This window comes from Apteryx mantelli, chromosome 1, assembly GCF_036417845.1.
Source record: "Apteryx mantelli isolate bAptMan1 chromosome 1, bAptMan1.hap1, whole genome shotgun sequence".
Taxonomy (NCBI): Eukaryota; Metazoa; Chordata; class Aves; order Apterygiformes; family Apterygidae; genus Apteryx; species Apteryx mantelli.
This window is the reverse complement of record NC_089978.1, coordinates 52,379,177-52,394,807: the sequence shown is the minus strand read 5'-3', so window position 1 is coordinate 52,394,807 and position 15,631 is coordinate 52,379,177. Positions and strand designations below refer to the sequence as shown.

The following is a 15,631-nucleotide window of genomic DNA, read 5'->3' as shown; positions in this document are numbered from 1 at the left end:
GCTTCAATTGTTGGTTTGTATTCTTGCTTTGTTTGTATATCCTTAAAATTTCCAGCTGTTTAAAATCAAGAATGACGTATCTTTTAGCACAATTTTCTGAATGTACTTTAACCTAAAAGTCTTTCTATCATTTATAACTTGATTTATTAGATGTCTGCATTATCACCTTCAAATAACTTTTCTGACCCTGTTACATGGTGCCACATCGATCTTCTGTCAGCAGAACTGCAGCTGTGTGCATTACTGTACTTTTTTGCCCTTATTATTGAAACATATTGCAGTTCACAGCTTATTATTAAAATAACAGTAATAAATGAAAATATATTGGCATATATACAGCTTTTAATTTCAACAGATTATTTAATAGAATGCTAATCTCCAGACTAGTACATTTAGAGTAGTTAGACATCCTGAAGTTCTGCTTTTTGCTGGCTGATTTATAATGACTCACAGATCATTGATACTGATGTAAATACAGAATAGATGAACTTCTATATCAGTTCTAATTATCTGAACTGACCTTAGTTCAATCCTGTACTGCACAGCTTTATAGAAAATACAGTAGCTGGAACAATTAGTGTATGCTTTTATGTAAATATTTCAAGTGCATATGTTGTCATTTTTATGGAGAAGAAACAGGACAAAAAAGAGTATGCTAGAACTTCCAAATGCCCATATTGCTACTTATAAACTTCCACATTTTTTCCTGTAATAAATAAGATATGGCAAGTGTCTTTTTTTTTTTAAGATGAGATTTTGTCATCTTAAAATAATTTAATTTTCAGAGTGTTTATTCAGCACTTTCTTACAAATCAAGCCTGTGCATACATGTCAAATGTAACTGTCACTCTGGCCTTAAGATAAATAGCTTTATAGCTATTTTAAAAAGTCTCTCAGCCATTCACACATGCGATAACATTGTTTTCACTCTGTGTTTTATTTTAGAAAAATTATCTGAATATTCACCTTAGCTCTTGCTGCTTTTTACATGCTAACAGGCTTGGATTCTGTTGCATGGATCTGTAGGGAAAAAAAAAAGAAATAGTTCTTCAGACTTTAAATTCAGAAGGTATCTACCAGTCATCCAGATCTCCAGCAGAGATTATCTAAAGTATTGTCAAACAATTATGCCAATGTTAGTCTAATGCATTTCTTATGTTGTGTTAAACCTCTTAGTACGGAGCACCTTTTAGAATATTTTTGAAATACATCATAGTTCATATCATAGAATATTTCAGTGTTTTCTGCTGCTTCAATAGCAGAAAGTCCCAAAGGAAATTTTAAAAAGTTTTGTGTTCAAAGTATTTCCTCTTCCATGTCTTCTTCCAGATTATATTGTTTTCAGCCACTAATCAATATTATATGCCAGAGGCTCAAAACCTCCAGGACAAAAAAAAAAACCAAAAAACAAAAAACAAACAAAAACTAATATAACAGTATTTTTATTAGGATAAAATAAATGAAAAACAATTAAAGTTTTACATAAATTATAGAAAGATATTAGTGCTTCTATGTAAATAAGGACTGAATATAGACACGTATCCTGTGTAAGGCTGGAAACATGCATGAACTGTTACTTCCTTGTGAATAAAAGTGTGAGAATGTTTACTTTTAGAAATAAACTGTAAGCAAACAAATATGTCTGTAAATAACCATAATCTGAAATTTATCCACACCAAAAATTGGAAAATGTTTGTGTGTGGGCAAATACCCAAATACTAAGTCAAAAATTTCCATATGAATCAGTTTCTCTTATATTACATGCTTATTAATCTATCGACATTCCACAGTCAGCTTTGAACATGATCATTGTATTTTTTTTAATAACACAACTTGACATAAAGTCATAACACATTTTTAAAGAAACTATTATGTTTGAAATATTCTGTGAGATGTTCAAATGAAATTGCTAAAATAAATGCAAATTATCATTAGGATAATGCAATGAATTAAGAGGATACTGTGTACTAAATATGCATGTGATCTCACTTGGGAAGACAGGTCTTAAAAAAATCCAATCTATTAAATATATCATACCTATACCTATACCTATATGTGTGTGTGTGTGTGTGTGTGTGTGTGTGTGTGCAGTAAGTTTTCATACACAATTGAAGATATATTCCATGAAAACTTTTGTTTCCCATCTATACAGTGTGTAAGCCTGTCTGCTTCTTAAATTATGTGGAGTAGTTAACTGAATTTCACAGTAGGAGTTAGGTAATAGATTGTAATGCTTTCAAAAATGTCCATGGCCTTTGTTTATCTTAAAAAAATATTTCTGTTTTAAATCTTTCCTAGAAAGTCTTAAGTGCATTAAAAAAATCCATAAAATTTACAACTCACATCACTAAAGTCCATTTTCACATAGTTTATCTGCAACAAGGATACTGCACTTTCTGGAACTATTTCATCTTGTTTATAAATTATGAAAGTTAAAGTGCAAGTTAAATTTTGAAATGAAAAACCATAATGCAACATTTTAAGGCATTTACTAGAAGTATAGATTTTATGTTTTTGGTGAAAAGCTCCCATAGAAAATGGAACTAAAAAAAATTTTTTTTTAAATCAGGCTAATAATCATAGCTTTACAATATGGATGTAAAAAATGTAAATTTAAGGCTTATCTTCCCCATATTTATCTGTTTCTTGATCAAGTAACTTATTTATCATTATTGTATCACACTGTTTTACAGAAGGCCAAAATATATTCCACCTGTGTCAGGAGGTGAGCCTAATTTCCCTGATTTCATATAAACACAACTTTTCCTTAAAAGTATCATGCTTGTGCTGACTGTGAATAACATTGAAATACTTTGAATGGTAAAAATTTGAGGTCTGCTGACTCTCAGCATAGGTATGATTAAATGGGTCAAATATTAAACAATTTTATTTAGTTTAAACTTCTTCATGAGGATAGTTACATGAAGGCACCTTATATGCTTTGCAGACTAAATGCATGAATATTATAGATATTGAAGCTTAGCCAATGTACACTGATGTACAAGGACAAACTTACTTTGTCAGACCTTTTAGGGCAATTGAATGAGCTACAGCTAAAAAATTGAAACCTTCAAATACTGCTTTCTAATGCATAGCCTATGAATTTTGGCAATATTTTATTCTATAAAATTTATTTATCTGTTTCTTTTTTCCAGCCACTTTTCATTAAGCTTTGCAATAATACATGGAAATACAAAATTAAAATTTGGATTAGGGCTTTTTTAAATTAAAATTTACTTCTTTACATTGCTACTGCAAATTAAAAAAAAAGAGTTTTTACATGAAATAGATGAATTCTGGTTTTCTGTGGGGTCAAGTTTTATATTTTATATCATCTCCACTGCAATCATCTTATTTCCTCATCATTCCCTTATGATTTTACAACCTCTACGATAGCGCAGTCCTCCCCATATCCTTCTGCCCTACCTTTCTCCACGTACCACCACATACACAGTTTTTACTAATGGCTGGACAGAAGGCAGAAGATAGATAGCAAGGCTGGTTCCAAGATCCCTGTGTGCTGACTGGCCAAGAGGAACAGAAAAACTGCTGATTTTAAGTCAAAACTTTTCCCTCAATGAGGCTATTATTTTGACTCTTTTGCATCTGCTCAGCTGCCAGTTGCACAAAACCTGCAACAACATAATAGTTTCTCTTTGACATATAAATTGTTTGTCAAATTTGACTGAACCTGGACAACAAATGAAAAGTTCTGATGAGGAAAATCACAGTTGCAAAAGACTTTTCCATGGAGAAACAGCTGAATATTTGTTATAATGGAATTTATTTGCAAATAAAGACTTCTTTGATACAGAATCAGTTTGAATATGTGATATAAATTTTCCTTTGGCAAGAAAAAAATGTCAAAAGATGGTAAAAAGATGTGTTGTTTTAGGCTACAGATAAAGGCAATAGTTGAATAGTATTTTAAAAGATTTTTTAATGGGTATTGTCAAAGAGGCAATCTGAAGGGGCATGAAGGGGCATAAAGGGGCACTGTCTTCTCGAGACATCCTTTGTTTTCCCATATCATCCTCATTAAGTGCAGCTCCCTCCTAAGGCAGTCAATCTATCAGAAATAATTTACAGGACACTTAGATTAAGAATAGGCCACTTTTTGGAGCAGGTTTTGGATGGATTCCAAATAATTTGTCTTTTTACTTAGTGAGATTTGTTTTCCTGGAATTTATAAAATTGTTTTTACGTGCTTAATGGGATTTCCTTCACAGGTAGTCACCCACAGTCAATTAGTTGTGAGAGCTGATCAATGGTTCCACAAATTTGACATCTGGTTATAAATAATATCGAGGGATTTAGGATTTCAAGGTTTTATTATGGAATTCAGGGCAGGTAAAACATGAAGAATACACTTTTGGAGTAGGTAGAAATAATATTTGTAACCAGGCGTTATGACTTTGCGTATTGGTTATGAGACTATAAGGTATTCCTTCCCCCCAAAAGCTCTTCTGCTTTTACATGATTTGCACAGTGGAGACATACTGATGAGTATAGCTGAGTTGCCTATGTCAGGAGTCACAAAAAGAAATCAGGGGGCATCTGAATTGCAGGAACATCTTAGAAAAGTACTCCACCTTGTAGGATGGATAGAAAAAAGAATACCGCCTATTGTTATCTCATTTGGAAATAAATACTTTTCTAAATTTTTGAATTGAGTAACATGAATATCTGCTTTTAACAGACTGATAGATTGTTAGGGTATTCACCTGAAACATGGAAGATGCTATTTGAGAACAGATTCATCTACTGCCAGCTTTGAGCAGATCTTTCAAGAAACTCCATTCCAGCAGTGACTTTTCACAATTTATTTATTTTGCCAGACAAATAGCAGTCCATAAAAAAAGGTCCAGTCTCAAGGACCTCACATTTTCTAAGGAAAAATAAGTGTTTCACAGAAAAAAAAAAATCCAATTAGCTATACTGTTTTGATGTTTCTATCTGGTTTGCAAAACAAGACAGAATAACCCCAAATTTACCATTTTTAGGATTCACCTATCCAAAATACACATAGCAAGTTGAAGATATACAGGCTGTGATGTACACCACCTTTTTTTGGTTTGTTCTTGAAGTAACTGAAGATTTGATTTTATCATGAGCTTACGCCAGTCAAAGTTTCTGCTATTACTAAGAGGAGTGTCCACCTTCAACTACAGCTGCATATTTCCTTTTACATCATTTTTGCAGCCATAAATTGGTGTTTGCTTTTCTGCCTGTGTATTTGTTTCTGAGCACAGCAAAAAGAGGCACTTCCAAGAACAGAAGACGTGTTCTTCAACTTTATTTCTTGCACTTTAAATTTGGAATCAAAATTATACCAACAGTATTTTCATTTTTCATGAAGTATTTGTATTGAGCATAGTTTACAATAAATAATTTTTTGAATTAAAAAAAACCCATCACCTCAGTAAACAAAATACTACTGAAGAACTTCCTTGAGAGAAATTCCTTTGCATGTATAGTACGTTGATAATTCTCCGTAACATATCTTGCCAGTATTGTTCTTTCTATGTCTTCTCCATAATGTAACATATAATTTATCAGAATTATCCGACTTGGATCTAAAAATTATGAAACTTCTTATGCTAATGTCATGATACCAAAGCCACCAGTTTGTAAAAGAATTCCTACAGCAGGTTTTTTTTTGTTTTTGTTTTTTTTTGCCAGTTTTCCATGCGGAGAAAACTTTTATAGTTGCGCACCAGAAAAAATCCAAATGCACCCTCTGACCTGTACTAGGTAATTATTTGGTTGCAAACATTAGAATATATAGTCATTCTTACCAAAGTTTTTGATCTATGTTTGAAAGGAAGAAAATAAAAATGCTATCACAATTAAATGTCATTTGGTAAGTTGGCTCATTCATGACAAATCTAAATGGAAATCTGTGAAGCAAATTTTTAATGTTGGTTCCTCTGCCCTGTTTTCACATGGTGGCTCCTCATCACCATGTAGTGGTAAAGGATTATAATAATGGAAGAACAGATTTTTTTCCCCTTTTCTTTAAGTTACTGTCCCTGCCACAATGTTGCTGTATAAAAGAGATGACAGTATTTCTCCTATATGTTCTACAATGTAGAATCACCTACAATCACCCTTTTTTCTACTCTTTTTTGTAGCTTTTGGTTTACATTAGGAGACCCAGTAATACACATGCATAAAGTTAACAACCAACAGCATGTAGCACCTTTCCCTGATCAACACACTCTCCAGATAATACTAACAGCATCATAAGCAGAAACCAAGGGAGTCTGAGAGGGTCCTGATGAAAAAAGTAGAGACAAGGGGGGAAAACGACATGGAGGATCACCTGCTGCTGTGCAGAAAATGCTCCGGGTAGGATGCTAACCTGGGGTCGCCGTCACTTCTGTTCCCAGCTGATCATTGCAAAGAATTTTCCTTTACTCTCACGCACGTTCCCTCTCACTCTCTCTCTTTCTCCCTCCCCCACTCCAACTTCTGCTTTTATTTTCCCCAAAAGTAACTTTCACCATTAGAGCGGATGCAGGCCATCAGCTACCAACCCCTCTAATAAATCTTCGTTCATGTGAACTTGTCTTAACATCCTTTGTGCAGTACTGTGGAATCACACCATTTTTTAAACTTTCTTCTTTGCATCCAGAAAAGGAGTAGTCCTGTAGTAGCCCTGGTATATGCACTTTGAGCATGACAAAAGAGTTCCTTCAGCTGCTCTTTTTTAAAGAGAAAATTCTAATTTTGGCTGTGGGAGGAAGCAGCTACTAGGAAATAAACTAAGTTTTTTTCATGACCCTTCATGAACAATTTATGAACTACAGTTCTCAAAATGTTTAACTGTCAGACCAGAGGGGTCGCAAGAACTGATGCCAAGATTTATAGATGGCGTACTTCTGGAGGTGCTTATGGAAACTTCTGCACCTGAATTTATAATGAAGATTAATTTAATCAAACAAAATGTATATTGGCAAAGAAAGAAACCTGTGATGAAGATGGATCTCTCTATGTCCCGTTTCTATCAGACTGCTAACATCAAAGGATTCAGCAGAAACTGAAACACAACATTTCAGTTTTAAAAATACCCTTTTTTCTCTCACAAAACATACACATATACACATTAAATATTCACAGCTATTGTATTATCACTGGTTTTAAAGTCAAGTTCCTTGTCTATCCACATCATTGTGATGGATGAGAGGATGGATGAGAGAAGGAGGAGTTGGACATTCCAGGTTAACGACTGGCTGTGCCACTGGTGTTGGCAACAGGGTTTTGGTTTCTACGACCATGGGACCCTGTCTGAAGATCGACAACTGATGGCGAGAGATGGGATCCACCTCACGAGGCAGCGCACGCGGGTCTTTGCCAACAGGTTGGCCAACCTGGTAAGGAGGGCTTTAAACTAGGAAAGATGGGGGAAGGGGAGAGTTATAGTGCCAGGGTAGCTGGCAAAATGCAGCTCAAGTTGGGATGCCTCCAGCAGGTGAATGCAGCCAGGGAAGTGCGCATGGGATGTGGCTATGGAGGATCCTCTTGTACCCCTCCTGGGAAACCTGCATGCTCGATCACCTCTCTGAAATGCCTGTACACCAATGCACGCAGCATGGGGAACAAACAGGAAGAACTAGAGATATGTGTGCGGTCACAGGGCCATGATCTCATTGCCATTACAGAGACAGGGTGAGATAGCTCACATGACTGGAGTGCTGTCATGGATGGCTACGTGCTTTTTAGGAAAGACAGGCCAGGCAAGCGAGGTGGTGGAGTTGCTCTTTATGTGAGAGAGCAACTGGAATGTACTGAGCTGTGCCTAGGGGTGGATGAAGAGCGAGTCGAGAGCTTATGGGTAAGGATCAAAGGGCAGGCTAGCATGGGTGACACTGTTGTGGGTGTTTAATACAGGCCATCTGGTCAGGAAGAGGAAGTCGATGAGGCCTTCTACAGACAGCTGGAAGTAGCCTCACGATCCCAGGCCCTGGTTCTCATGGGGGACTTCAACCACCCCGATATCTGCTGGAAAGACAACACAGCTAGGCACAAACAGTCCTGGAGGTTCCTGCAGAGCATTGGTGACAACTTCTTGACACAGGTGGTGGAGGAGCCAACAAGGAGAGGTGTGCTGCTGGACCTCGTAGTAACAAACAAAGAAGGACTGGTGGAAGATGTGAAGGTTGGGGGCTGCCTTGGCTGCAGTGACCATGAGATGGTGGAGTTCAGGATCCTGCAAGGAGGCAGCAGGGCACCAAGTAGGATCGCAACCCTGGACTTCAGGAGAGCAAACTTTGGCCTCTTCAGGGACCTACTTGGAGGAATCCCATGGGTTAGGGCCCTAGAAGGAAGGGGAGTTCAAGAGAGCTGGTTAATATTCAAACATCACTTCCTCCAGGCTCAAGAGCGGTGCATCCCTATGAGTAGGAAGTCAAGCAAAGGAGGCAGGAGACCTGCATGGATGAGCAAGGAGCTCCTGGCAAAACTCAAGCAGAAGAAGGAAGTATACAGAAAGTGGAAAGGGGGACAGGCCACTTGGGAGGAATATAGGAACGTTGTCAGAGTATGCAGGGATGCGACGAGGAAGGCTAAGGCCTGTTTGGAATTAAATCTGGCTAGAGATGTCAAGGACAGCAAGAAGGGCTTCTTCAAATACATCAGTAGCAAGAGGAAGACTAGGGAAAATGTGGCCCTTTGCTGAATGGGGTGGGTGCCCTGGTGACGAAGGATGCAGAGAAGGCAGAGATACTGAATGCCTTCTTTGCTTCAGTCTTTCCTGCTCAGGCCAGCCTTCAGGAACCCCAGACCCTGGAGGCAAGAGAGAAAGTCTGGAGAAATGAAGACTTTCCCTTGGTGGAGGAGGATCGGGTTAGAGATCATTTAAGCAAACTTGACACCCACAAATCCATGGGCCCCAATGGGATGCACCCACAAGTGCTGAGGGAGCTGGCGGATGTCATTGCTAAGCCACTCTCCATCATCTTTGAAAGGTCATGGAGGACAGGAGAAGTGCCTGAGGACTGGAAGAAAGCCAATGTCACCCCAGTCTTCAAAAAGGGCAAGAAGGAGGACCCAGGAAACTACAGGCCAGTCAGCCTCACCTCCATCCCTGGAAAGGTGATGGAGCAGCTCATCCTGGAGGTCATCTCCAAGCATGTAGAGGGAAAGAAGGTGATCAGGAGTAGTCAGCATGGCTTCACCAAGGGGAAATCATGCTTAACCAATCTGATGGCCTTCTATGATGGAATGACTGGCTGGGTAGATGAGGGGAGAGCAGTGGATGTTGTCTCCCTTGACTTCAGCAAGGCTTTTGACACTGTCTCCCATAACATCCTCATAGACAAGCTCAGGAGGTGTGGGTTAGATGAGTGGACAGTGAGGTGGATTGAGAACTGGCTGAATGGCAGAGCTCAGAGGGTTGTGATCAGTGGCACAGAGTCTAGTTGGAGGCCTGTAGCTAGCGGTGTCCCCCAGGGGTCAGTACTGGGTCCAGTCTTGTTCAACTTCTTCATCAATGACCTGGATGAAAGGACAGAGTGCACCCTCAGCAAGTTTGCTGACGATACAAAACTGGGAGGAGTGGCTGATACCCCAGAGGGCTGTGCTGCCATTCAGAGAGACCTGGACAGGCTGGAGAGGTGGGCGGAGAGGAACCTCATGAAGATCAACAAAGGCAAGTGCAGGGTCCTGCACCTGGGGAGGAATAACCCCATGCAGCAGGACAGGTTGGGGGTTGACCTGCTGGAAAGCAGCTCTGCTGAGAAGGACCTGGGAGTGCTGGTGGACACCAAGTTAAGCATGAGGCAGCAATGTGCCCTTGTGGCCAAGAAGGCCAATGGTGTCCTGGGGTGCATCAGGAAGAGTGTTGCCAGCAGGTGGAGGGAGGTGATTCTCCCCCTCTACTCAGCCCTGGTGAGGCCACATCTGGAGTACTGCGTTCACTTCTGGGCTCCCCAGTACAAGAGGGATGTGGCACTACTGGAGCAAGTCCAGCGAAGGGCTACAAAGATGATTAGGGGACTGGAGCATCTCTCTTATGAGGAAAGGCTGAGAGAGCTTGGCCTGTTTAGCCTGGAGAAGAGAAGGCTGAGAGGAGATCTTATCAACGTGTACAAGTATCTGAAGGGAGGGTGTCGGGAGGATGGGACCAGACTCTTTTCAGTGGTGCCCAGTGACAGGACGCGAGGCAACGGGCGCAAACTGAAACACAGATGCTTCCATCTGAACATGAGGAAAAACTTCTTCACTGTGAGGGTGACAGAGCACTGGACCAGGTTGCCCAGAGAGGCTGTGGAGTCTCCTTGTCTGGAGATATTCAAAACCCGCCTGGATGCAATCCTGTGCAATGTGCTCTAGGTGACCCTGCTTGAGCAGGGGGGTTGGACTAGATGATCTCCAGAGGTCCCTTCCAACCTCAGCGATTCTGTGATTCTGTGATCATTGTGCATACTGAGAGAGGCACACTAGGAGACTTAAATAATCTTGAGGAGACCTTTACAGAATTATTGGCTGTTCCCCCTCTGGCAATCCACATGACTCCACAACTGAGAAAGCTGCTTGTTAGAAGTACCACAGACCACCAGTGCATATCTCAGAAAGGTATATAGCAGAAAATGCACCAATGCACTCCCAAGTGTGGTCAGATGCCCTCAATCCCCCTTTGTCTCTTCAAAACCACCACAGCATAGGGAGAAGACCAAACCGTGTCACTCACTGGATTGATTGCCCAGGCTGACATGCCAGGATTATGCTACCTGAGAGAAAGGATATCTCACATATAACAGAAGGATCCCATGCTAAATATTTGGTATCCATGTCCATGAATCTTGCTTTTTCCTACAGCAATGAACTTAGATTTACTTGACTGGATCTGTCTGGATACATCTCAATGGCACAGTCTCTCTTTAGAACTGAAGAGGACTGTACATCCATGGTCCTCAACAGTGTTTTGTGGTCTTGCTAGATCCATCATACCTAATTTCAGTAACAAACTAACCCACCTGTACTCCAGCTTGGTTTCTTGGTGTGCCACAATTCATGCAAGGTGTGCTTCCCAGGTAGGAGTGAGAAAATAGGCTGCATTCTTTTATAGTGCAGGCTATTTGAGGACAACTATTTCAGTTGCATAAAAGGGAAGAAAGAGGGAGCTCCTTTTATCACTTCAGGTCATGCAAAAGTCAGATAAACTGAGAGATACTAGTCTCATACAGAAATTTCCATGCTTATAGCTAACATGAGTCTTTAACAAGTTTACAAAAAGGTAAAAAAATCCCATGTTTTATTCTGCATAGAAGTTCAGAAGAGATGTTTTAGCAATTCTTGTCTAAATTAATTCTCTAAAAAGCCAGTTACCATAACAAAATATACACAAGAGCAATCTGCAAGTGCTCACAATTATGTGACCAAACACATATGTGCTTTTTTCAGTCTTAAAAAAGCTGAGAAATGAGAAGATCCCCTCACAGTTCATCCCTTCAGAAAAGGAGTGGTTATAATGGATAAATTCAGACCAGCTGCACTAGGGCATGAAGACGGTAACAGACAGAAAGCTCACTCCCCACTCCCAGGTACAATGCTTGAGTCAGTAGGCATAGATAATAAAAACAAATATTAGCTGGGAATCATCATCTGGTAATGAGACAAACTGGTACACTAAGCTCAGTGCAATATCAAAACTGTCATGCAGTAGTTACTGATATTAATAAAGATTTAAGTATGCCCATATGAGTCCCAGTTAGAAACAAAATATATGATGCTGAATAAAACCAAAAAATATCCTTGAGCCTAAAAAAAATCTCACAAACTGATTAAAAGCAGATGTTCAGCACTAACCACCATTAGAAATGTAGTATTGCAAATGCTCAAACTCTCATTAAAAATAAGCAAGTAAATTCTGGTTAGACATTTTGTCATGGCTTAGCATTTTGAAATAAATATGACAGGTTGAAGTGGGAAAGTCTAATGGGTTGTTCCATGCAAAAGACAAATTGTGTTAGACAAAAGGGAGTATTCATTGTCATAGTTTATACATACCTCTAGCTGAGGGGATAACAAACACTATCTCTTTTTACAGAGCAATTAAATAAAAAGAAATTATATACAAAAGTCAATCCCTGGCGCTAAATGTAATGCTACTGAAGGAAAAATCTGCAATAAATAGAGTATATACATTAGTGTAACAATGGAAGAAGGGAAATGGCACAATTTCACTACAATTAAATTTCTCAGTAATTTTGTAAATGTAGGACATTTATGCAAATTTTAAACAATGATTCTTTGCAGATTCACAGTACCATTTACAAAACATTGAACAAGATAATTGTATGTTTTCTTAGCTACAGCATGTCAAGTTGCAGCTAGAATACAATTAATACATCATTTCACACTTGATGCATGTAACTTAATTTGCTTTCATTTTAAAAAACCCAGGCTTCTTTCCAGGAAGCTGTGAGAGGTCAGAATTACCATTAAACAGACAAAAAATATTAGTAAACTGGAAAAATAAACAAAAACAAAATCGTTGAATATGTGGGTTCTTTTAAGGGCAAATGGGTCCAAACTCCTGCTCAAAGCAGGGCCAGCTCTCAGATAGTTCAGGGCTTTGTCTGGGCAGGTCTTGAAAACCTCCAAGGACAGAGATGTCACAACCTCTCTGGGCAACCTGCTCCACTGCCAAACTGTCCTCACAGGGAAAAGTTTTTCCTCATACCCAGTCTGGACCTCTCTCATTTCGGCTTATGGCCATTGCTTCTCATCCTCTTGCCCCACACTGCTGTGAAGAGCCTGGCTCCATCTCCGTGATGACCTCTCTGTGGGTACTGGGGGCTGCTGTTAGGTGTTCCCATAGCTGTCTTTTTTCCAGGCTGAACCAGCCCCAGTCCCTCAGCCTCTCCTCCAGCCACAGCCATCCTAGTGTTTCTGCACTGGACTCGCCCCAGAGAGACATCAGTCTTTCCTGTCCCCCCTTTCCTGGGGGGCCCAAAACTGGACCCAGATGTGGTCTAACAAGTGCTGAGTAGAGGGGGATGATCACTTCCCTAGACCTGCTACCTGTGTTAGCATAGCCCCAGGTGCTGTTGGCTGTCTTTGCTGCCAGGGTGCCCTGCTGGCTCATGTTCAGCCTGCTATCCTCCAGGGCCTGTTCCCCAGAGCTGCTCCCCAGTCCCCAGCCTGTATCACTTCCCAGGGGCAGGACTTTGTATTTGTCCTAGTTGAATTTCATCAGGTTGCTGATGGCCCATTCCTTCAGCTTGTCTAAGTTGCTCTGGATGGCCACCCTGCCCTCAAGGGTATTGACTGGTCCCCCCAATTTGGTGCTGCCTGCCAAGTTGATGAGAGTGCACTGCATCACCTCCATTGATAAAGACACTAAACAACAGAGGTTCCAGTACAGACCCCTGCAGTACTCTCTTGTTACTAGCTTCCAGGCAGCATACAACCCATTATCCACTTCCCATTGAGCCCAATCAACCAAATAGTTTTTTACATATCTAATTATCCACCCATCCAGACCATAACATCCCAGCTTGGGCAGAAATATGTTCTGATATTAAAAACTCCAGACCTACCTGGAAGATTAGGACAATTTTGTTCAAAATGTGCTCAGACCTTCTCTTCTACTTGAATGCTTTATGTTAATCATTCCAATAGAGATTTGATATAGCTATTTTTAAGAACTGGACCTGTATCACTGCAAAGGGACTAACAGTGCAAGAATGAAACCCAAGCTCTACAGTCTGCATAGGACAAACTTCATAAACCATCCACCTTCTTTTTGTGGTAGCAGGTGTTACCTACAAGAAATAGAATAGATCTCTAAACTGTGCAAGTATTTCATCCCTTTTCCACCTTCTCAGTAAAATAAGAAAACTTAGAAAAAAGTATGGTAAAATCCAACATATCTCATCTTTACTCAGATGTCTAAATTTTGACAAATGTACTGACCTTTGAGAAGAAATGATATTCATAAATGTTATCAATCTGGGTCGGATTTTAAACAGTGGTTTAAAGCTGAAGACCTGTTTTTTAAGGGAAATTTTTATTAATTTCCCCAACTACTAAAACAAAGATCATTCTCAAATTAAAGAGATTATTAATTAAAAGTGTGATAGAGAAAAAATACACACAGTGGAAACTAATTAAATCAGCTCGTGTTCCAGCCAGCAGGAGTCATTATAGTTCCAGATAGTCTCTGGTATGCTTGTATAAGAAGGCAAAAATTAAATAGTTTTGTGATATAGATATAATTTTATTCTCTCTTTATGGAAGCAAGAATTTTGTCTTTTTTTTTGGTATTTCTGTTCACCTCTTTTGTTTGGGGGCTGAGACATCTCTTTATTTACATAGACATGAAGTCAAAATATTTTTTTAAAAAATTCATCTATTCCAAATACTGAGCTAGAGTGAGAAAAAAGAACTGGTTTTGTATAAAGACATTAACCCTGACTTTTCTCTTAAAATTTAAATGTGCTTGTCCTCTCAGTACTTTATTTTGTACTGTATTGAACTGTTGAAATTTGGTGTATATATTTCTCTGCATTTTTGTTGTCTCTCTAAAGCAAATGCATTTGCCCTTGGTGATAATTATTCATAATGGATTTGTAATATGTGATGTTAATGGATCATTAAAATATCAAAATAATAAAGTTAGCACAAAATGCAAATATATTTCTAAGGTGTAAATGAGTATCTGAAAGTACTCTAGGCAATATCTATATTGTAACGTTTCTATCTCATATTAGTGATGTTAGAGAAAGAAGAAAGAAAAAGCAGCAAATAAAACCACTCTGAAGGAAACAAAACAAATATTTTTAACAAAATTCAACTAAACCCCTTTTGGACCCTGTTTAATATTAGGATTATTGGAGAGTATTTGATAATTTTAAATGAACAACATACTTAACAATTGCAGCAAAGAAAAAGAAAAAGAACATGAAATAATAGAGAAAATTCCTGTAATTAATGTCAATGGACAAGTTGTAACTTGTTCCTGTTGACTTTTTTAAATCCAGCTGAGGTTCTTAAAATACAGTATGATAGGAATGCAGTATTCTTTTGGCTTCTTACATCATCTCATTTCTCATGCAAATAAATGAACAGTAGCATTCAAAGGATTTCTTCTTCATAATATCCCTATGCAAAAATTCATATTACACAAATGCTATGGGAGGTTGTATCACACAAAATGCTAGGATCCTATCACTATACACTATGGAACAACCAGTTTTAAAATAAGTAAACTGTAAAAATAAATGTACTGTAAATGGTACAAACAAGCCAATGTTCCAGATACATAACAATAAATAATTTTATTATTTATTCATTAGTTATTATTAAATAGCTTTCACAAAGAAAAATGCTTGTCCAGTCAGAAAGGTGACCTCAAACTTTTGTTCTACAAAGGTGAGCAAGGTTTAGGAATAAGTTTGCTGAAGACCAGAAGAGGAAAACAGAATATTAGTTAGACCAAAAGGATGGAAACATGTTTAAATAAAAGAAGTTCCAGTGTAAAATTATGCTGTTTAGGTTTTGGAACTGATAAAAAAAACTTGGACTAAGACTAGAAAACATTAGCTAAAAGTATGTGAAGTGGCAAATTTCTATGACTATCAAAGTTTCTAGTTTATGCTGAACTTCACAATTTCTTAGTCTT

General features: G+C 38.7%; 1 long non-coding RNA gene across 1 annotated transcript in view; it reads right to left on the bottom strand.

The window, feature by feature from the left end:
- Positions 1 to 955: 955 nt before the first annotated feature.
- Positions 956 to 15,631, bottom strand: part of LOC136991118 (uncharacterized) — a 53,515-nt gene continuing 38,839 nt past the window's right edge. The window contains exon 3 of the long non-coding RNA XR_010883150.1: positions 956 to 1,020. This is a non-coding gene — a long non-coding RNA (uncharacterized lncRNA). The remainder of the gene's footprint in view (positions 1,021 to 15,631) is intronic.